This window comes from Melospiza georgiana, chromosome 5 (genome assembly GCF_028018845.1).
Source record: "Melospiza georgiana isolate bMelGeo1 chromosome 5, bMelGeo1.pri, whole genome shotgun sequence".
Lineage (NCBI taxonomy): Eukaryota > Metazoa > Chordata > Aves > Passeriformes > Passerellidae > Melospiza > Melospiza georgiana.
The window spans coordinates 29,834,544-29,856,091 of record NC_080434.1 but is presented as its reverse complement, the minus strand read 5'-3'; the positions used below and the strand labels follow the sequence as shown (position 1 = coordinate 29,856,091).

Genomic DNA, 21,548 nt, shown 5'->3' with positions numbered 1-21,548 from the left:
AGGTGTCCTTGAGTTGTGTGAGGGATGCCTACTTTCCTAAACCACCTAGTTGCAGAGTCAATAGTGCATGTTCTGAAGCACCTCTGACAGCATGCCTGAGTTCAAATGGTTGCACAGCACACCCTTGTACCCAGCAGGCTGACCCAAGGCTTGTGCCAAAGCTCAAATAGCCAGTGACAGATTGGCATTTACCTTTCTCAAGTGGTTTTTCTTGCTCATCACGAGCTATGCAGCTGCCCTCAGTGAATGAAGCATCTGCCTTATTCTTGGCGTGGGGTTAGGAGGATGCGTGGTGTTTTCCATATTTGTATGATACTACAGATTTCTGAAAATAGTGTTGCAGTGAAAAATATAATATCTAAAATACTGGTGCTTTTCAGGAGGGAAATCAGCCCATCTACCTATAAGGAGGGAAAAAAAACCAAACCTGTTTTCATGTTACTGTCAGTTCTGTCCAGCAGTGCTGCAATCTCTCTATCATTTTGTAGGCCATACTTCACTTTTTCTTTGGCCATTTCTAATATGGTTTTGAAAAAGAATGCACTTTTTAATATACTCAGCTTGAAAGGGCTGTGTCCTACCATCATGCTGAACTTTGCATGTGGCTGGATATTTGTTACCATCCAGTCTTGGCTTAAATGTACTTTCTTAGATTAAGGAAGATGGAGTCACTGTTCCTTAGTTATTTTACCTGATGAAATTTTCATAAATTGCATTATTTATATAGTGAGAAAAGTTCACCAGAAGACTGATGGAATGGCTGAATACAAAGACCCAATATTTTACTGCCTTTGTGGTTGAGCACTGTTGCTTGGACAGGTAGCTCCTGCCAGCTGTGAGAACTCTGGTGTGACTTAATGCTTGCACTGAGTCAAGGCTGTCATCCATTGCAAGGACAATAAACAAGGAAATAATGCAGGAAGGAACAAGGTTGCCATCAATAGTTGTGTTTGGAGTGACAGTTTCTTATAAGGCTTTTAAAGGAGTCTCCTGATCTGACATTAGTCCAATATAGCTCTAGATCAGTACATGTAATCAGGTTTGATGATGACAGAGGCTTGGTGCACTTTCCTGTCTTTGTTTATCCAAGCTGTATCTCTGTAGGATTTGCAGGTGAGTGTAGCTGCCACTCTGCAGGATTGGAATTCTGAAATGTTTGGTGCTCAGAGCTGTTACGTGTGGAATTTTGTTCAGGTGATGGAGATCTGCGGGGTTGCGACACTCCAGGCATCCTGATCTGTACTCCAGATTAGGACATGTGTCATCATTTCAAATCTCAGAACCAACCCCATTATTTAACCAAATGTTGCTCTTAATCTGGCTGGTGATGGCTCTATGCCAACAGTGCAGCCAGGGACCTGTGCAAAGCCCTTAAAATTTTCAAGGTAAATTCGTGCAGAGATCTTTTTGGCAGTGCAGATTTGAGTGCAGAAGTGCCTGCTGAGATATTTGTCTGCTGGTGAGACAAGTCATAAAGCCTCCATATAAGATGTCACACATGTAAAAGCTCAGCCTTGCTATTGAACCTCAGACTGATCTTTATTTTTTCTCTTCGTTTCTGTGCTGTCTTGCAGCTAGAACAGAGGAAATCATGCTCAGATTAGTTGGTGCTCTGAGGTGTTGTAATAAAACATGCATAGCTTAAAACCATGCCAGACCCAACATCCCAAGCAGGGTTGGTTTCAGCTGTCCCATATCCATGTGGCATGGGGATTGCAAAATGCCTCTTCTTTCGTGTCATCAGAACAGCAGCATCACACCTCTGTCCTCGATATCTAAACCAGATCCTTGCTATTTCCAGATTTTTTTCTGATGTGCCAGTCATATCAGGCATCACACATTTTGCAGACTTTACAGCACGTGATTAACCCTTCAAAGTTTGCAATATTTTGAAGTTTCTGGTAGTCTAAGTCTTGGTGGTTTTTTTTGGCTTGCAGTATAAAGGGCTGCAAGCAAAGAATAAGGTGAAGGAAAAAATAGGCTGCATGGTTCTCTAAAGCCAGTAGATGACCAGCATGGAATATGTCTTGTTTTAGCAGCATTATTTTCTGAACCCTGATGTCATACCCTTTCTGAACTGCCTCAGACTTGCAGCTTACATGGTGAAAGGGAGTGGATGGCCAAAAGAACATGACTTTGACTTTTCATATTTATAATGAATCTTAAGAATATTGCTGTTAAAAAAAATCATATTAGAGTGTTCCCTTTCTTGAATCAGTGGTAGTGCCTAATAACCATAGTTGAGGCATTTAAAATGCCTTGCCTACCTTGTTGACATTGCCAATCACCCACTGCCAACTAGAACATTTCTCTTTTTTTCCTCCAGTTACTTTTATTAGATGTGCACAGTTGTGGTTCTTTTTAAGTTAGTTGATAGTAACTTTTTTATAACATTGCAGATTGTGGTGTTTGGGGAATGAGAGCCTCTTAAGGAAAACCAAATTGCCTTATTCTCTTTTAAATATTTTTCTTCTGCTAATATGCATGCAGAACATGTCTTTGTTTTTGAAAGATTTTACATTTGTAATTTTTAATAAAGGGTGAATCATACTTGTCTAGCTGCATGTATAGATTCCTCCTTCCACAAATGGCATTTCTAAGAAATACTGGTTTCTAAACTAAATAATAACTAAGTGGGCTTGAAAAAGAAGGTATGTGCAATTGTGTGATGTCATTGATGAAAACCTGCACAAAGAATCCAGATAAGATTTCACTATAGGGTGATCAGTGCTTGTCTGAATCAGGGTGCTACCCTAAGCCCCATGATTGTGCCAATTTTGTGATTTTCAAAATGGCCTATGAAAATGTCATGGCTGCTTAAAACAACAGTAAAAATTGAGGAGAATGACCTTTCTGCTGCATTCGCTCTTACCTAAAGCTTGTTGTGCAAATGTGCCTTTTCCCACTAATTTCCATATTAACTCGTGTGTACACACATGTAATTGCTTTTCTCAGTGCTTGTGGTGGAAACAGAGGGCTGATACTCCCTCCTACTGTCATTTCTTCCTGGCAACTCCACTGGCATAGTCCAGTGTGGGAGGAATTCACAAAGTTTGATGTGCTATTCAGAAAGTTTAGTGTTTTAATATGAATTGCATATGTTTATCTATAATAGTGTTTCAATAAATTTTTGATCAGACATTGATAGTATTTTAGGGATGCCTTATACCTGTCTGTTCCTGAGCCATTCACATGTGTCAGGATTTATTTCTTAGATAATACTTGAAAATGCCCCCCAAAAAAGCCATCCCACCCACCCTAAAACCAGAAGGCAACCCAACAGCATAATCCTGATTTATCTGTAGCCATTACTGGCTCGAATTGATTCTGGTTAAAATCTGATTTCAGGCTATTGCAAGTATTTTTGTAAATAAACTTTTATGTTAAATATTATCTAGAATAGTCACTTATCAGAATTATACCTGCCAGAAAGATAAAGGTCTGGTAAATATTATTTTTAGAATTTATGAATGGCCTTGACCTCTGTTTGCTGATGGACTTTATGAGAAAAGGACTTTGCTGTTAAAATATTCTCCATGCTTGGCAGGACTGTGTTCCCTTTTATCTTCCCAAAAATTTACTGTGCAAACCTTTTTCAGAAATGATTCTGAAATAGCCTCAAATCTATATTTTTCCTTTATTTCAGTTTGAGAATGTATACTTGTTTTTGTAGGTTCTTGTATAATTTTGTATCGGTATTTAATGCAGCTTCGGGTATAGTCTTGACAAAGCTGAGACCTCTGCATATTCTTTATTTCTCGCTAAAGAAATTAGAAGTCTGTATTAATATGTCAGCCCAGGAGGCTGAAAGGTTCCCTTGGGCATACCAGCATGCATTGAACAGCTTTTTACTTTCTACAGCTTTCTTTGTTGTTATTTTGGTGAGAGTGCTGGGTTTTTGTATCGCTCTTTATTGAGAAGTTCAAAGTCTGTATAAAGTATTTTCCCTTAAAATATGTATGCAAATAATGGCTTATTTTCCCTTAAAATTATATATATCCATTGCCTCCTGTGCTGTGGCATAGGGAAGTCCACATTAATGGAAAATTGTGTTCCAGAGCTGGGTGGATCTTCCCCATCTGGGGAAATAAGAGCTCTGTTGTCAAGCTGGGTGCCAGGAGCTAGGGCTTGGTTGTTGCTTTGTGCAGCAGTAAATATAGTTGTGCATTTCCAAAATGTTTCAGGTTGATACCACTAAATTTTCCAGTACTTGGCTGTTGGAAATCAGTTTGCCATGTTTAATTCTGATAGTAGCTAATAGTTGTTGCCTAGTTTTTGTATCACTTTTGGCGATGTGGAATCTCACTATGGTAATCTTATTTTGATGGTTTTCTGAAAAACAGGAAGGTGGGGTCACCTTCAATGCACAGATTTTATAACAAGCAGAAGAAATTTTGATGGTGCATTTTCTGACAGTACGGATCAGTCCATTTTCATGAGAACTGGAAGACAGAAAATTATGAACTGTATAAAAAATGTTCCTGTCCTGTTATAGGTGATGTGTGTTGTAGCAAGGCAGGCAAGCACAGAGACTGCTGCAGCAGATTCAGTGCTCGTGCAGTACTCGTGTTGTCTGCAGAGGGAGTAAATTGTTAAGTTGTGGTCCAATAACCTGGCCTTACTCAACCAGCACTTAACATTAATGGAGCTACAACCTGCTGTGGAGTGCTCTGCCTGGCTGAATCAGATTGCCAGGTACTTATTGGTGCTCTGCTGATCCCAGGCTGGAGCACTGGCTGCCGTTGGGTGTCACTTGTAGCAGAACAATATATTATTTGCAGTGGGGAAAATACTCTGTTGGGCCATGCCTTGTCTGCTCTGATTCTGGCTTTGCCCTCTGGTTGGGCTTGTTGTATGTAAGAGCAAGATTGCGTTCCTGATCTGGTCCACTCTGAAGCTCCAAAGAACCGACAGGACGGTGAAACTTGGTGGGCAGTGTGATGTGATATGGACATGAGAACAAACTGAAGGGATGGAAAGGGAATGGAGCCTGTGCAATATCCCAAGTGCACCTTTCTGCTAAAAGTTAATGTATTGTCCAGCCATAATCCCAACACTCGTATTTTCCGGATGTAGTTTTAAGGTGTTTTCTCTATTTTAATTGTATGTATTGAGTCTTTGAACAGACTTGTAGGAGATGGAATTAATAATGGACTTGTTTTCACCAAAACTTCTTGGGGAACAATGGATTGCTGTGATTTGAGATTTAAGATCTCAGAGGTCAGAAAATACCACAGTTAAGGATGAATATAGAACCATAACTTGTTCTCTGGCAAATGTGTCTTAAAATATGGCTGTCTAAGAGTGATAAAAATGGTCCAACGAGGAAACTAAAAAGAGTGTGTGAAAAACAGGTATTAAATCCATCTAAGTTTAGTACTTTTATCAGTTTTTCACATGCAGCTGGTTGCTACACAGTGCCTGGTGCTCAGCATATGAATTACTTCGGTTGCAGTCTCTTCCGAGTGAGAGATCTGTGGAGAGGAAGAAAAAAGCAGCAGTGTTTCCATTGGGCGCAGTGGACCAGGTTCTCGCCGCGTTATTGGGCACGTCTGAATGCACCCTAAATAGACCATGGCACGGTGTGGCTGCTCGCTGCCCTGCCTGTGTCACCCGCAGCACAAGGTCACCGGCTGGGGGGCGATCCCACAGCCTCTCCTGCTGCAGCCACCTCGGCTTTGCTGACCTTGGAGGGAGGCACACGTTTTTGGCTTGGGCTGCAGGGGAAGGGCTCCCAGGTCAGGAAGTGCCTGTTTATCCATGGCAGCAGTTCCCAGTGCAGTTCCCTGCTCCGGTACCACTGCCGGCAAGAGGAGCGGCAGCATCTCCCCCTCTCTGCAGGGCTTGTGTGGGAGGAGGCACTCCCTCCTCAGACTTGGAGATGGGATTTCTGTGCATCCATGGCTTTCCCTTCAGAGACCCCGGGATTTTACAAAAACCTTGAGGGCTGGTTTGCTTTCAGGGCAAAATTTTCAAATAAACGGTCTCTTTAAATGGGAGACTTTTTGACCTTGTTTGGAGTTGGGTTTTTTTTTGGTTTGTTTTTGTTTTGTTTTGCACTGCGGTTTATTAATGTGGTTTATCACAGCTTAACAGTGTGTTTTCTGAAAGGAGGTGATTTAGGGGGGTTCTCTTTCCTTATTTTGCTGAAATCAGTGCTGAAAGGTTCAAAACACATCAAACAACGCTGCCCCCCCCGTCCCCCAATCCCACCCCAATCTCCTGAAACCCTCTCCCAAAACAACAAAAAAAGTGCAGAAAACCAAATCCATGCTGTTCATTCTGGATTCTGAAAGGTATAAGTAACACTGTTTGTATGTGAATAAGTATTTTTGCAAGATGCCATTTCTTTACTGAGTTCTATTATTGCAGAAGTTCCCACACTGCTGTGGTAGATCATGAAATAACTAGAATTTTATTTTTTATCTTAAACAGTGAATTAAGCACCTGCAATTACATTACAGTTTCTTATTAGTTGGTTGCTAAATTAAATTTCTCCAAATCTGTGATCTCTAAGCTGCATATTGGTTTCATGAACAAGCTGATAGCTTAAATTTCATATTTGGAGGTAGGGTTAGTTGGAGTTAATATGTAATGCTATTTTTTGAAAAGGAGAAAAATAAAAGTAGATTTTGGTTAGAATCTCTGAGCAGGAACAAAATCCAGTATTTGTGGATAATGGCTTATAGGAATTTGTATGTTCCTTCTAAGATGCATGAAAATGCTGCTGATTGTGGTTAGTGATAATAATAGATCAAAGAGTTACAGCCCTAAGGTTAAAAAGCAAATTTCAGACTAATTACTGAATGTTTCTGACAATTTTTCTATCACTTTGCTCATTTCCATCCTCTCTCCTAAACAATACTTTCTACTTGCATCTGGAGGTGAAATAACTTTTTTGAATGAGCTTTCAGGCTAAAATTTCTGCTGAGTACATGACTCATTTCTATTGTGCTTTTCATTGCATATCTGCCCTTGAGGGGTGTTACCCCAAAGAGTGGCAGCTTTATAAACTTATTCCATAGCAGTTAGATCTTTGGAAAAACAAACAAACAAACAAACAAAAAAGAAATAAAAATCTTCATATCAGCTTTAATAATGCTTTCTGAATCTTTTGGATTTGTGAGAATATCTTAATTCCTTATTTTTGTGTGTGTATGACCCTTTTGGGTGCATGCTCAGTCTTAAGTCTCCAAAACAAAGCAGTATTTTAGAGGTTTATTTTGGGTAGTGTAATCTATCAGTGGTCTGAGAACTTTTAATCAGAGGGCAGAATGGGGAATTCAGGAGTTTGTCCTGACCAGGATTTTGCTGAGAGCTGTAGGGTCTTGTCAGCATTTTTGGCAATGCTTTTCTGAATCCTGTGTTGTACTAAGATCGTTGTACAGTCCTGCAAAACCCTTTGTTTTCAGGGTTTGAAATCCCTTTATAGTGACTTTCTTTTGCCCACCAGCTCCTTTCCTGTACCTGGCTCGGAGGGTCAGGATGGCGCACGGGAGCTGTCCCAGTCGTGGCTCGGGAGTGCCCCGTGGAGATGGGAGCAGTCCTGAGCAAGGCAGTGCTCTGCTGCGTGCACTTAAACTCGAGCTCTGCCTCTCTCTGGGAGCTGCAGGGAAGGGGCAGGTGCTGAGCGTGGCTGGTGGGAGCAGGGCGCAGGGTGCCCGCTCCCTGCATCCCACATCCCGCGCCCCTGTCCCGCACCCCGCGGGCGGCTTGCGCAAGGAGCCGAGTGCGAGTGCCCCGGCAGGGAGCGCGTCACCTCACCCGCCCTGTCCCCGGCCAGAGCCGCGCTCCCCCAGCCCTGTGCCAGTGTGGTTTCACAACCAGCCGGCCCCGGTTTACTCTGGCAGCGTCTCACCTTGGAAAATCAATTGTGTTTGTGTCTTTAGCTCTCCCTTAGTGCTGCTGCAGGGAAGAGAGTGGGGAAGGGACTCTGCTTGCTGTTATAGAGTGAGTTGGCTTGGGAAGCAACATCCGAGATCGTCAGGTTCCAACCCCACCTTCAGCTAGACAAGGCTGCTGAGAGCCCCATCCAGCCTGGTCTTAAATGTTTCCAGGGTTGGGGCATCCACAGCTGCTCTGGGCAACCTGTGCCAGTGCCTCACCACCCTTCGAAGTAGAGAATTTTTCCAAATACCTAATCTAAATTAGGTGTTCCTAATATAACTCCTTCAGTTACAGCCATTACCCATTGTCCTATTGCCGTGTGCCCTTGTAAAAAGTCCCTTTCCAGCTTTTGCAGGTGATTCACCGCTTTCCCCACTCAAACAGTGCCTCTCGTCTGACAGGAGCAGTGCTGGAGGTGGGACGTGGTCTCATAGTCAAGTTTCATCAAAGTCACTGCCCTCAGACTGGGAAAGGGATTACTTCTGGAAGTGCCTTAAGGTGGAGGCATCATGAGAGCAACCTTTCTATTCCCTCAGGAGGCACGAGTTCAAATATGAGCTTCTCCAAAAGGTCGGAGATCTCACTTTTAGCATTGCTGAAGACTTGTCTCTAGAAACCTGTCATGCACTTCAGCGTTTTTGAAGACTGGAGTGCCAGGGACCTTGCAAATGAAGGTGGGTGGGAAATTTGCACAGTTTCCAGGCAGACTATCTGAGCTGTCAGCTTCATTATTTTGAACTAAATTAGATTTGTGCTAGAGAGTGCAGTATGCTGGAGCGGTTAGAAAGCTCTTCCTCTAATGGTAGCTTCAGAGCTACTTTGCTAGGTATAACTGTGTTAACTTCCAAACTCACGTGGATAAATTAAAATAATACAAAACAACTATCTTGCACAGGTGTGGATCCTGCTCTATGGGAAAACTCCCTGTTAAAACTCAGGAATTCCATTTGAAGACAATATAATTTAATGTTTGGTGTTTCTAAGGATCAAGGTCTGTTATTTTTTTATAGTTTGGTAGAAATTGAACACGTTGTCGTTTCTGGCCAGAGGATGCATGCTTCTGGACCACTGCACTCCTGCAGCTCCCTGAGCACCCTGAGCCCAGCAGGGAGAGAATACTCAGGGATGCTGCAGTGGAGGTCATTTTCCCCCATTTCCTAAGGATTGCCCCCCAGCTCGTAGCCCACTTGCTTGGATTTAGTCTACACCATGGGTTTGTTTTGTTATTTCCATTTTAGAATTGTTCAGTTTTGGGCACTAAGGCTTTCTAACGTTAATAATTAAAAACAAATATTAGCCAATAAATATTTTCAAGGATTAGAAAAAGTTACTAAACATGACTGGCTTGTTGAAGTTCTGCATTGAACCTTTGTTGCAGACTGCCCTGCTGGAAAATCCATCAAATAAACCCACATTGCTGCAGAATTACCTCTACAAACCCTGCTTTGCCCTACTCTTCCTTCAGATACGCAGTGGTAAAAGAGAATAATTCCAGTTGATACAATTAGGATTTTTAAATCCTTATTTTTAATCTGGATCCATATAAAGTAGCTGGAAGATGAACAAAGTGTGGGGGGTTAGACATGTCAGCTTCTGCTCAGTGTATGGAAGTAAATGTTGGAAGTGGTCCAGAGCTTTATGGCTGCTGCCAACTAATGACATAAGATAATGTTGCAGTGAAACAATGCATTTGATTTGCATTTGTTTCCCAACTAACCTTTCCAGTTCTTGGGACTGCTTGGAATTTATGTTTCTGGAGATGTGACAGTAAATAAAAGGAGATTGGGCATTGAAAACTGAGTGATTAAATATGCAGTAATGACAACTTCAAACTGCACATGCAGATAATGAGATAAAGAATGGTTACTCACTTCACATTAAACCTATTTGGTGGAAGAAGCAAAGAGGATGAGTGTCCTTTGGATGGCCATGTTATTTTAAAAAGGGAGAAAATTCAGAGGAGCTAATGAGTATAGAAATAGAAATTTAAAAAGTGAGTTGCTGATTTACTTTTTTTTAAAATTTCTGGAACTGAAATGTATCTATTATGGGTCTGCAAATTGTCCTGCATTTCTTTTCTAACATAAACAGGAGTTAACTGGGTGCAGAAGGCTAATAACAGAGTTTGTAGGTTTTGTTTACATTTTTATTAGGATCAAAAATGTGCTTTTGAAGCAAATCTTCCAGTTGCCACCATCTTCTGCCCTGTGGTTCACATCACTGGGCAGCTGAGGGGGAGCAATCAGATATTTCTGAGCCAGAAGGGAATGAAAAAAGCACTCCAAGGGGTACCCAGAGCATTCCAGCCTCAACTTCTGTCCATGGGACCCCACTGGAGCTGGCCTGAAGCACAACCCTTGTGACATCTATAACTGGATCCTCAGGACTGACCACTCCTCTCCATAGATCCCTTTTATGCCTGTAATATAAGTGCTGCTGGTATGTAATTGCATTTTCACCTGTGAGCTCAGGCATCTGTAATTGAGAAAAGATTCAGAGTTACAGGCAGAGGAAATTGTTGCACAGAAGAATCAGAGGCACTGTTTTCAGCAGATGTGTTTGTTCATAAGTTGTGACCAGAATGAGAAAAGTACCTACTTACTCACCCTTCACCACAATCTAGAAATTCTAAAAAAAAAGCTGAATTAAATCCTGGAAATAGGAAATGAAACTGAAGTGACAAATAGGCTGTATCTTTTTTTTTTTTTTTCATTAAGTGAATTTCACTTCTTTTCAGCTAGATAGGAATATTCTGATATTTATTATAATACTAATCTGTAAAGGCAAACAGAAATGTTTTGATTATAGGCAGCTGCCTTAAGTATTTACAAGCAGCTGTAACTTAGACAAACTAATTTAAGGACTTATAATTTTCATTTCAGGAAAAAAACCTACTTTGTGGATCAATAAATTCTTGTAAAGTAAACCTATTGATTTGCAGCTAATTGGATATTGTGGATGTCTGGTAAATTAATTTTAATATGAGGCTAACTGAGTTGACTAGGTGATGTATCAATGGTTGTAAATGACTTTGAGTCATTAAGTCTATTTATAAGGTAGCCACGGGAAAAAAAAAGAGTTAGAAACCTCTCTTAATTTCTAATAAATCAGCATTGTAATACCAGATCCAGATGATTTCTGAACTCACAAGAGGAGCTTCATGCTTTTCTTATCTTCATACCCTCTATACTGTGATTAACAAGATACTCCATGTCCTCCACTAATTGTTCCATGTCCTTCCACCTGTATTAGCCCTTTCCATGATCTCAAGATTCTTCAGGTTCTGCTTGCTTCAGCACAAACACCTGATATTGTGCTTATTAAAAGAAAGTCCTACGAAGGTTGTAGCAAGGTCCATGTTGCTGCACAGAAGCCTGTTCCTCCCTCTGCCAAGCTGCTGTTCCAAGCTGGAATGCTTCAAGGCACAAGGGGGTGGCAGCCCCAGCCATGGCTTTGGCAGCTGCAGGGGTCAGTAGGTGTTCATGGGGGCTTCTTTGCCCCAGTGCCAGCAGCATGGACACTTACAGTTCTTTCCACATTTTGCCTGAGGTATTTGAGGCTTGGAGCTTGGGTCTGACTCCATAGGGAGAGTTGCTACTGGTTGGGATATGTTTTGGCTTTTTTCCATCACGTGGCGTGCCCCAAACTCAGAGGTGATATTGATGTTGGCGTGACTTAAATCAGTAATTTAATACAAGGGAATGCAATTTTCATGCTCAGTGAAAAAAAAAAAAAAAAATCAGGACCAAATAGGACTGAGCTTGGGATCAGGAATGCAGGGCAGTAAGAAATATGATCTAATGGGAAAGAAGAGGATGATAGGAGCAAGGAAAATAGCAGGTATTGATGTGAGAGGATAGAAGCTCAGTGTAGTGCCCCAGGTACTAGGACAGCTTGTGCTTTTGTCTGACATGACTAAAAATTAAGAATATTCAGCATCTTATCACTTAGGATTACAAGAAATAGCTTTGACTGATTTACACAGATATATTTCATGGAATCTGTTTGAAAGGCAGCAGTAAATACACAAGTTTCCCATGTGTTGGTTTTGGTACAATCTACACTTTTTGTGATGTTTCATATGGGCAGATGAAAGTACCATATATCTCTGTACTAGACATGAGAACTGATGGTGAAAATTGTTAAATTATCCAGTGTTCACGAAAATGTAAAAATAATATACCGTTTTTAGAAGACTCTGCATTAACATTGTAGCTTTTTTAGAATTTAATTTTGCATAAAACCAAGGAAAATAACTTTGTTGCACTACTTGCAGTGTCGGAAATACCAATGCTGTTATGGGTCTCGTAAGGTAACTACGTACCCAACTCTTAATTATATTTCTTTATTGCATCAGGTCTGTGGATTAGGAAAGTGAGATGTCAAGAGTAAATTTAGAGTGGGACTTCTCCGCCAAGTCCCCAATGCTCCCACCAGTAGTTCAGTATGAATGAGTCTGTTTCTTTAAAGACTTGAAGTAAATATTGAGTAGGGTTTCCTAGCAACATTTGTAAGGTTAAGTAAAAATCAAACTTGCCAGGTGTTGCTTCCAGAGCACACTAGCCTTTCTATTTCAACACTTACACTTTCAGTACATTATCTGCAGTATGAAATGCTGAACAGGATCTGATATTATTGTAAATAGATAATTTTGCAGAATCATATGTCCAATATGTCCAGCTGCAACATTTTTCCCACTTTGGGACACAGTTTTTCTTTTGCTGTGTATTTTTATTGTACTTACACTAATGAAGACTAATCTTACTTGGCTTCTGCAAGTATTAGCTATAGATATGTGTGTGTGTGTTTTAAAAATACAATAATAAAGGCAATGTTTATGTCTGCTAAAAAAATGTTCTTATTTATTGTTTTTTTTTTTAATAGTAAACCAAGGAGTCATGTGTGTCCCAATTGGTCTCATGAGTTTGCACAGGTCTGAGGTACAGGCAGTAGAATCTCTTGCAGAAATCTTGATTTTTCTTCAGCTTTGATTTCTAGTGCTGGTGACAGGAGAGCAGATCAGCCCAAATACTTTGTAGAGTGACATAGAAGTAGAGTTTTCCTGTTATTTTAGTCTGCTCAGTAAATGCATGCTCTCTCTATAGGTGCCTTGGGATGTGTAAGAGGTGGATGTGCCTGTGGTGTGCCTGTTGGGGGTGGGATAGTTCCCCCTTGAGAAACACAGGAAGCTGGAATTTAGGTTAGCCCAGGGTAGATAGATAGACAGATAGATAACGGAGGGGAATAAGGAGTGGAAAAATTTGGTTGGCTGCTTCCAGTCCTAAGTTTTTGAGTCTATAAATAGAGTCTATCGGAATATTTCTAGTTAGTTCTGGGGAAAGTCAGCTGCTGTGCTGGGGATTGGCTGTGATCCCAGAATGAGGAGGGGAAGGAAAAAAAAAAAAAAAAAGATGATAGGAAGCCTATTGAAAATCTACCAACAGACACCAATGAAATTGAGAAATTGGAAGATGCTGTATTTGGGCTTCAGTTTATTTTTCTGCAGCTTCTCTCAGTGCTGGATGCTCTGCAGAGTGGCTCTCTCTGTGTGCTGCTGTGAGTTTCTGAGTCAGCCAAGCCCAGCAGGCCGGTCCAACCCACCAGGGTTCATAGTTCAGAAGCCAGAGCTAAAGCCCAATAGCAGGAATTAGCACGGAAGTACAAGGAAGCAGCATATTATCCTCCTTCCATGCTGCAGTGGTGAGCCTGAGCAGCCTGCCCTCTCTCTGGGTTAGATGCATTATGTAAAGGAAAATGGAGAAATGAAACCAAAAGCTGAATTTTCAGCTAATAAAATTAAGTTACTTTGTAAACTGTGACTTTTCCAAATAGAGATAGAAAGGTGTCGCTGATACTTTAGAGTGCAAAGTAGTTGAAGTATGTTATGATACCAGAAATAGACATTTAAGGGAGCCATGATGAGCTTTGCAAACAGTTGATATGCTTTCTAGGAAATGTAAATGACACACTTGAAAAATATTCTGAATTGAGATTCAAACATAATGTACAGCTAGAGTATAAATAGCTAGTAAATGTTAAAAATACAGTATTTTTAGAAAGTGCTTTAGTAACAGTAATAGATAACCTTTTAGCAAAAGTCCCTCTACCCTCCCTGCCCCCAGCCCTGTAACCAGAGAAGATGGTTCATATTGTAAGAGGAAAAAGTAGCTTTGGTCAAATAAACAGCATTATGTAGGTAAGCTGAACCAGAGTTCTCAGGGGAGCGTTTATTCACATGTCAGGGTTCATAGAGCTGAAATTATCTGAGCAGTAAATGAGCTTTTCCAGTGCTGAATTAATCCCAGAAAAGTCTGTGCTCACGTTGAAAGTAAAAATGTTCATGACAACGATTTTGCTGCTCAGGCTTTGCTGGCAACTCGTTTTTTCCTTTGTCATTTTTCAGGAATTGGAGAAAGGGGTTGTGTTTAATGTTTATGGCAGGAGGAGAAGGGATAGAGCAGTGTCAGTGTTTCCCCATAGGTGCATGCTCCCTTGATGTCCATTCATGTCATGTTCCAGTAAGCTGTTTGCTGCTTCCAGATTTTCTTCAATATTAGATAAGAAGGTCCTACCCATATTTAACTTGGGTTCTTTTTTTTTTTTTTAATTTTTTAATGAATGCATTTTTTTCATCTTTGTGTTTGTAATAAATCATAAAACTTATAATAAAGCAATTTTAGCTCTGCATCAGTAGGTGCCTCATTTTCTCTGTGTTTTCTGGAATAAAATCGTGCACTTAATGACTTTCTGAGCTCTCTTACTAAGCCTTTTTGATTATTTAAATGATAATAGCAGTAGAACCATTTTAGATGTTGTTGAGTTAAATGGACATGTATAGGTAAAAGTTTCATTGGACAAACAGAATAAGGTATTTTGTTGTTGAGGAAAGGTTGTTGATAAATACTTTGATTTTGATAGTTCTTGAAGATGATTGGGTAAAAAGGTAAAGAACTATATTTTTTTATCTCATTGGCATGTGGGAAAACAGCTCCTTAAAAAAAAAAAAACCAAAGAACTTCTTACCATTTGAATTACAGGGAGGAAAATATATCAGGAGATTGAAACCTGCCCTTGTGAGAGTTGATGACCATTCCCACTCACTTTCCATAGGGCCAGTACTATACCAGATGATCGCTGTGGGAATTAAAACTCCTAATTCATTGTGACCATGAATTTTGCCTTGAAGAAATGCTGAGAAACAACTTGTCTGTGGAGGGAGGAGGGGAAAATCATTCTGTGTATGGCCAAGGTAGATTTAATTTGCAATAATGCACTAAATTTGTGAAGACCTAACAGTATCAGCTATCTGTGTTGGACAGGCTCCAGGAATATTTCAGCTTGCAATTCCATTTTTCAAAAACTGAGAAATTGGAAACAGAAGATAAACAACACATTAATATTTTATTTCTTTTTGGGATAAAGTTCTGTCATGTGTTTGGAAACTTCATTGAAATATTGGTCTTGTTAGAAGAAGCAGCTCAGAATTGACATTAACTGTTCATTGTGCCACTTGTTAATTTGGATTTTGCAAACCAGTGTGATAAACTGATCTGGAATGAAACTGGAATAGAGTTCTAAAATTATGCTTGTAAATAGATCAGCGGATGTTTTGCCTCTTCCCAGAGCAGTACCTTTAAGATGTATGTTGCATACAGAAAAAACCCAACCAAAACCCAAACAAAGCCCCAAGACCCCTCCAAAAGTCAAAACAACTCTGGATTTAATGGGGAATTAGAATTCATATTTTCTGAAATAGCATCTGCTCAAAGTTTCAGAAGCAGGCAGAATTGTGTCTTTAGAGGGAGGATTTGATCTCGCATCAGTTAGAGTCCTGACAGCTTCTCCTGACACGTTGCTTGATGCATGGTCTGGCAGACGGGCTCCTGCATGGAACTTTTTTGCTTGCAGCAGTGGCCCCATTAAAATCAGTGGGACTGGCCACATAAAAAAGGCTGCTGCAGGTTGAAAGATTCCAGTGTCTCTAACTTACATCAACTGTTTTAGATTATGCTTTTTTCCTGAGTTGTTCTGGCACTTTGGTTCTTGTCATGCACAGCATGCCTCTTTTCACACTCCCAATGCCTGACTGTGATGGCTTGAATCCTTCATTATTTTGTGATTAATTGTAGAGATGCAAACATTATCAAATCAAAATACCCGAAAGGCCTCTTTTAAAGGATCAGCCTAGCTTTTTGATTGAGCTGCCCCACAAATTACTTATCTGGTGGCTGTGTGGTTTTTAACATCCTGCTAAATTTGGAACACGTCCATTAAATACTTTCTGCAATATCTGGGGAATAGAAAAGCTTGATAAGTTATTTCGTCCATTGCTTGGGTCAAGCCTTTAAAGAGATGGCATTGCTGTGTTGGATCCATTAAGCAGGAATTGGTGGGTGAGCAGGATCGTGGTTTGTGATTGCATTTGGGTGTTCAGTGCAGATTTCCAAGTGCTAGAAGTCCAATTTTTGTCTTTCTAATACATGTAAACTCATAAGCTGCAATAGCTACTGTACAGGAGAAATTGTGATGCAGGTGAGAAATAGCACAGCAAGGAGAACGCTTTGCATTAGCTCTTTTGTGCATTGCTACATGTGGTGTTTTTTTAAAACAGATTTTATCCCTTGGGATCTAATAAAAGGCTGGAGAGTTATTTGGTTTATAAACCTATGTGGTATATTATTTGGATATTCAGAGGGAAAAGGTCAAAGAATGTCTCCTGTGTTATCAATTCCTCAGTGGGAAACTATATTAAAAACTTGAAAATATAATACTATATAATTTAGAAACACAATATGTAATGTGGGTTGAGAGACAATTACTGTGTTGTATTTCTCTGTATTTTCCATTTTACTGAATGCATTTCAGCAACAATTGGGTTTTGGCTGTAATGCTATTTGTAGCAGTTTCATGAAGCTGCACAGCAAATTACTGTGGTGTACCAGATAAAATCAACTCCTCACTTCATTTCTGAAAGTCTCATTATGAAAAGCTCTTACTACTGGCTTCTGCAGGTGACAGCAGGTTTTCTCCATGTTCATACAGTTTTGTGGAATCTCCATTATAAGTTTTAAAGCAGTTTTAAGATGGACATATTCTACATATCTAGTCTGTCATTTTTCAGAGTTTGTTTAGAACTGTGGTTAATACACAGACTCATAGAACATGTCTCTTTCTCACAAAGTGCTATTGCCTGGCATGCAAATGTAACTTAAATACTCAGCAGCTAAGCCTGACAAGAAATTAAAAGTGTATTGTTTATAAGTTGCTTAAAAACAGAAATATGTTTATTGTCAGTAGCCTTCTTGGCATTAGTGTTCCTGTGCACCTGAGCTGGTAGGTATTTTCCTTGGTTTGATGACCAGCCTTGGAGTGTTAAATGGCTCACACTGACATATTAGGAAAATTAGGCAGATTGGATGAAAAAAAGGAAGTTTTGGCTGCTGTCAAGTGATGCTTTATCCCAGGAGCTTGAGATAGCATCCTTAGCATGTGTTCTAAAGAGGAATTTTTGTCAGGAACCATAGTGATAGCATGAGGAGTAATGGGTACAAACTGAAAGAGGAGAAATTTAGGTTAGGTGTTATGAAGAAATTCTTCACTCTGAGGCTGGTGAGGTGCTGGAACAGGTTGCCCAGGAACATTGTGGGTACCTCCAACCCTGGCATTGTTCAAAGCCAGACTGGATAAGGCTTTGAGCAGCCTGGTGTAGTGGGAGGTGTCCCATGGCATGGGGGGTTGGGACTAGATGATCTTTAAGATCCATTCCAACCCTTAACATTCTAGGGATCTGATGGATCTGTTTAGAGAAAGAAGGCAGACGTGTTAGAAATGTGTCATAATGGATAGCAGTTTCCTGCTTCCATTTTCATCTGGCTCTGCTTAACATTGTTGTAGGGAAATCTAGAAGTGAATTGTTTTATTTTCTTGGTAGCAGGTTGGTACTGGGAATTCCCAATGACATGCTGAAGGTGTTAGGGCAGCAGTCATGACCAACCGTCCTTATCCTTGCTGCCCATGGGGACATCAGCCCTGCTGGTGGGCTTGGGTTCATGGAGCAGATGTTGCTCTTGGGCATTACTGACTTCTGCAGATGTGTGGGAGGTGCTTGAAAATGTCTGAAAAGGCTGGAGGTATTTCTGGTGCTCACTTCTGGAAGAGGTGGAAGTTCTAGAGACAAAGAAGGGGTGTGTGGTTTGGGCATGTGAGGTGTTGTTTATATCTGAATAAAGGTCCATGTTCCTTTTTTATGATGGAGTCAAGCATGGTTTGATTGAACTGGGCAAAAGAGATATAGGAGGTTGCTAAGGACTCCAGGTAGCTCAGGATAAAGGATGCTGAAGTGGAATCCATATTTATTTTGTGTTCTGTTTCCCAGAAATTTTCCTTTTGTTCCTGTCCCTGTCTATGGATTTCAGTCTTTCTCCTTTTTCCTGTTCACTGGTGGCTGAGAGTTGCCCTCAGGAGGAGCCTGTATCCTGCACCATATGAGGGAGGAATGTAAGAGGACTCTTGGGCAAATATGACCTTGGTGAATGGTGTCCCTTACTGTCACCTTCAGTTAAGACTCTATGTGTTCCTTCAGACTTCACTTCTGGATCAATGTCCTAATGGCCTTTTAATTAGACCAACAAGGAACTGGTCTGTCCAGATTTTCTGGTCTCATCAGAAAGGCTTTAAGAGACTTTCTCTGCAGAATTTCCACTTGACCTGGATCTGAAACACACTGCAGAAGTATATTCCCCTCTGATAAAGCAAAATATATGTACAGAAGTTTCCTGCTGATCATAGGTCAGAAGTTTCTCTGTCTTTGTAATCAAGAGGAAATTTTGGATAGAAAAATGTGATTATTTACATGTGAGATTCTATATTGAGGTGTGTGTGTATGTTTAAAAAATATTTCTGTCTGTCTTCCTGGCAGGAGTGAGATGAGGTTGCAGCCTCTATGTGGCCCATTCCTCACAAGGGCTCAGGGGCAGTGCACCTCCTTCCTGCCGCTTCACTCCCCTGAACTCAGCAAATGAAGTTTTAAGTGCAACTTCTGTTTTCCATCTAAGACAAATTTTACGATTTCATAAAATTAAAATTTATCTGATTTTGGCTTGGAGTGGGTTAAGGTGGGTTTTGCTGCCACCTTTATTTATATAATACGAATGTAGTAATGCTTGTAAATAACTTTCCCCATTATGTAAACAACTCACTTTCCTGGTGATACTGACAGTGTCATGAAACCAAGCCTGAGGGGGTAGGGGAAAGTTTGTCTTGCACAACAAATTTCAGTTCTTTTTGCTGCTCAAAGTATACTCTTACCAAGGAGTATTAGAGAGCAGTGTTGTCTTTTTTGGTTTAATTATGCCAAATTGAATTATTTAAACAGATACTTTTTTAGAGCATTAGATAAAGTTTGACTATTCCCTGTATGGAAATACATTCTCACTGTTATTTTTATTTATGTGGAATTTGAAGTAGTTTAAGATGAGTATGTATTTTAGTACTTAGCCTTTTCTTTATTGTATTATTGCTCCTTCTCCCCCATAATGGCAGCCCTTTTTCAATTTTTATAAACCATGGTATTATTTGTAAATTCAGCTCATGAAGTGGGTATATTTTTGTAAGAAGAAGGGGAGAGGCAAAAAAGGGTTAAGATCAATTTTCATTTCTTTATTCTAGCAGAATGATTTTATATAAAGCATGTATCAAACTATTGCAGGTCTGTTGTTCTGTTCTACTTTATTGCCTTTTTCCTTTCACCATTTCAGTACAGTACACGTACATATTTCTACTAATGAAATTTTAAATGGGGAACGTATCTCAAGTTGCTGATCACAGAACAGTGAAGGGGCTTTTCCTCCCTTATTCAGAAAACTCTTCTAGCTAATTTCCTTTGTGTGTGTTGTGAATCCCCAGCAGGGCATAAATGTGTACGGCCACAATGAAGGATAAATTAAGAACTGCAGATAATACCAATCTTAGTCTGTCCTGTTTGTACAGCTCCTTATTTCTCCGGTAGACCTTGAGAAAGATTTTATTTACTTGCTAGGAAGTCCAGGAAGTGTAATTAAATGGCAATTAAAGCACAGAAGTTATTTCATGGCGCTATCGCCTTGCTTGAACTCGGGGAGTTTCTTTAAGAAAATACTGAAATACTGTGCTTGAGTGAGCTGCTGCTGCAAATGAGACAAGAATAAAAATTACTCCTGCTGGCCAAGGAAGGGATGCAGTTGGTTGAAAACTTGTGTGGTTTTGTAGGAGTACTGGAGCAGATGAATGCGGACACTCAAAATACCGTCGTTGGAGAGATGATGTGTAGAGTCCGAGGTTGAAGCTAATGTGAACAGAATTAAAAATAGCAAGTATGACAGACCCATTAATTTTTGAACATAATTTATGTTTTGGGAAATAAAAACAAAAGCTAAAGTTTAAACGAGATTTGTCCTTGAATTGGTAATAGCATTCAAATGGAAATCTTAGCAATGTGAGGTTGCTCTATGGAGCATAAGAGGAGCTCCGATGAATAATTAAACAAGTGATAGCTAATAAAATATACAGCACATTGCTTCAAACTCAGAAATTGTAACTCTGCCTAAGGGATGAATGTTTTTCATTACTTTTTAATTGTTGCCAGTGTTGACCTTCAAGGTCTTTTTCTGGCAGATAATTTGTTATGGTAAGGATGAGATCATTAAGTATTTTAGCACAAGCCGCATGATGCAAATAGTTTCCTAATATTATAGAATGCTGATGTGGTAAGGGTTTGTTTTCTCAGGAATTTGTTCTCCATATTTAGTGATATTTGGGATCATATCTTAAAAGAGCAGTTTTACTGTAACTGTGCAGGACAGTGGTCCTAGGTAGGATGAAAGCAAACACCACCAGTTTCTCTGGCAAGATTTTTGTGACGGCTTTTAAATTGTAATAAAAAGATATTCTCTGAAGTATCAGCATGGTTTTTTGGCTCTTAATGATATTTGTATATTCCAAAAACAAATAGCAACTCTTCTCCTTTGCTGGGTTCATGAAAGCATCCACATAGCAGCCTGCAGGTTTTTCCCATGCTGAAGCAAACCTCTCTGGCATCTGAGGCTCCAGGGCCCATGTGCAAGGAATTAAGTGTTACCAAATTTTGCTAGTTTTATACTGTAACTCTGTTTTTACTATTTCAATGTTTGCATAGGTAAGCACTAAAAATATGTATTGTGCAAACACCAAATGGTCTTGGATTTATGTTGACAAATTTTAGTTTAAATTCTCTACAAGTAAATGTTTAATTTTTTTTTTTTTTCATCAGAAATGCTTGTTCAGAGGGAAACTGAGTGGGGAGGAGCAAGCTAGCATATAAACTCTTTTCAATATTATTTTTCTAGCCTGAGGTGCTTGGAACAAACTGAATCAGTTGTTTGCTCAAACATTTGTTGATAGAAACATTTATTGCTTGCACTGTTACGGATGGAAGATGAACAGAGCTATTGTCTTGTGTTCATCAAAGCTGTGGGCAGTCACTTGCAGGAAGTCTATAAATAATTCTTAGCATAAAATTTACCTTGGTACTGCTTAGAATCTAAAGGGGAAAGCCTGGTGATACGTGGGCCTGGGGCAGAGGGCTCTGGCTTGCAGGTCATCCATCTGCAGGCAGCTGCCTGCAGCAAGGATGCTTGGGTCCAGCC

The 21,548-nt window shown here is 40.0% G+C and overlaps 1 protein-coding gene across 6 annotated transcripts in view; it reads left to right on the top strand.

The window, feature by feature from the left end:
* The window catches only part of NR3C2 (nuclear receptor subfamily 3 group C member 2), a 189,396-nt gene that overhangs the window by 7,494 nt on the left and 160,354 nt on the right, over positions 1-21,548 (top strand). The gene's annotated exons all lie outside the window — the stretch shown is intronic.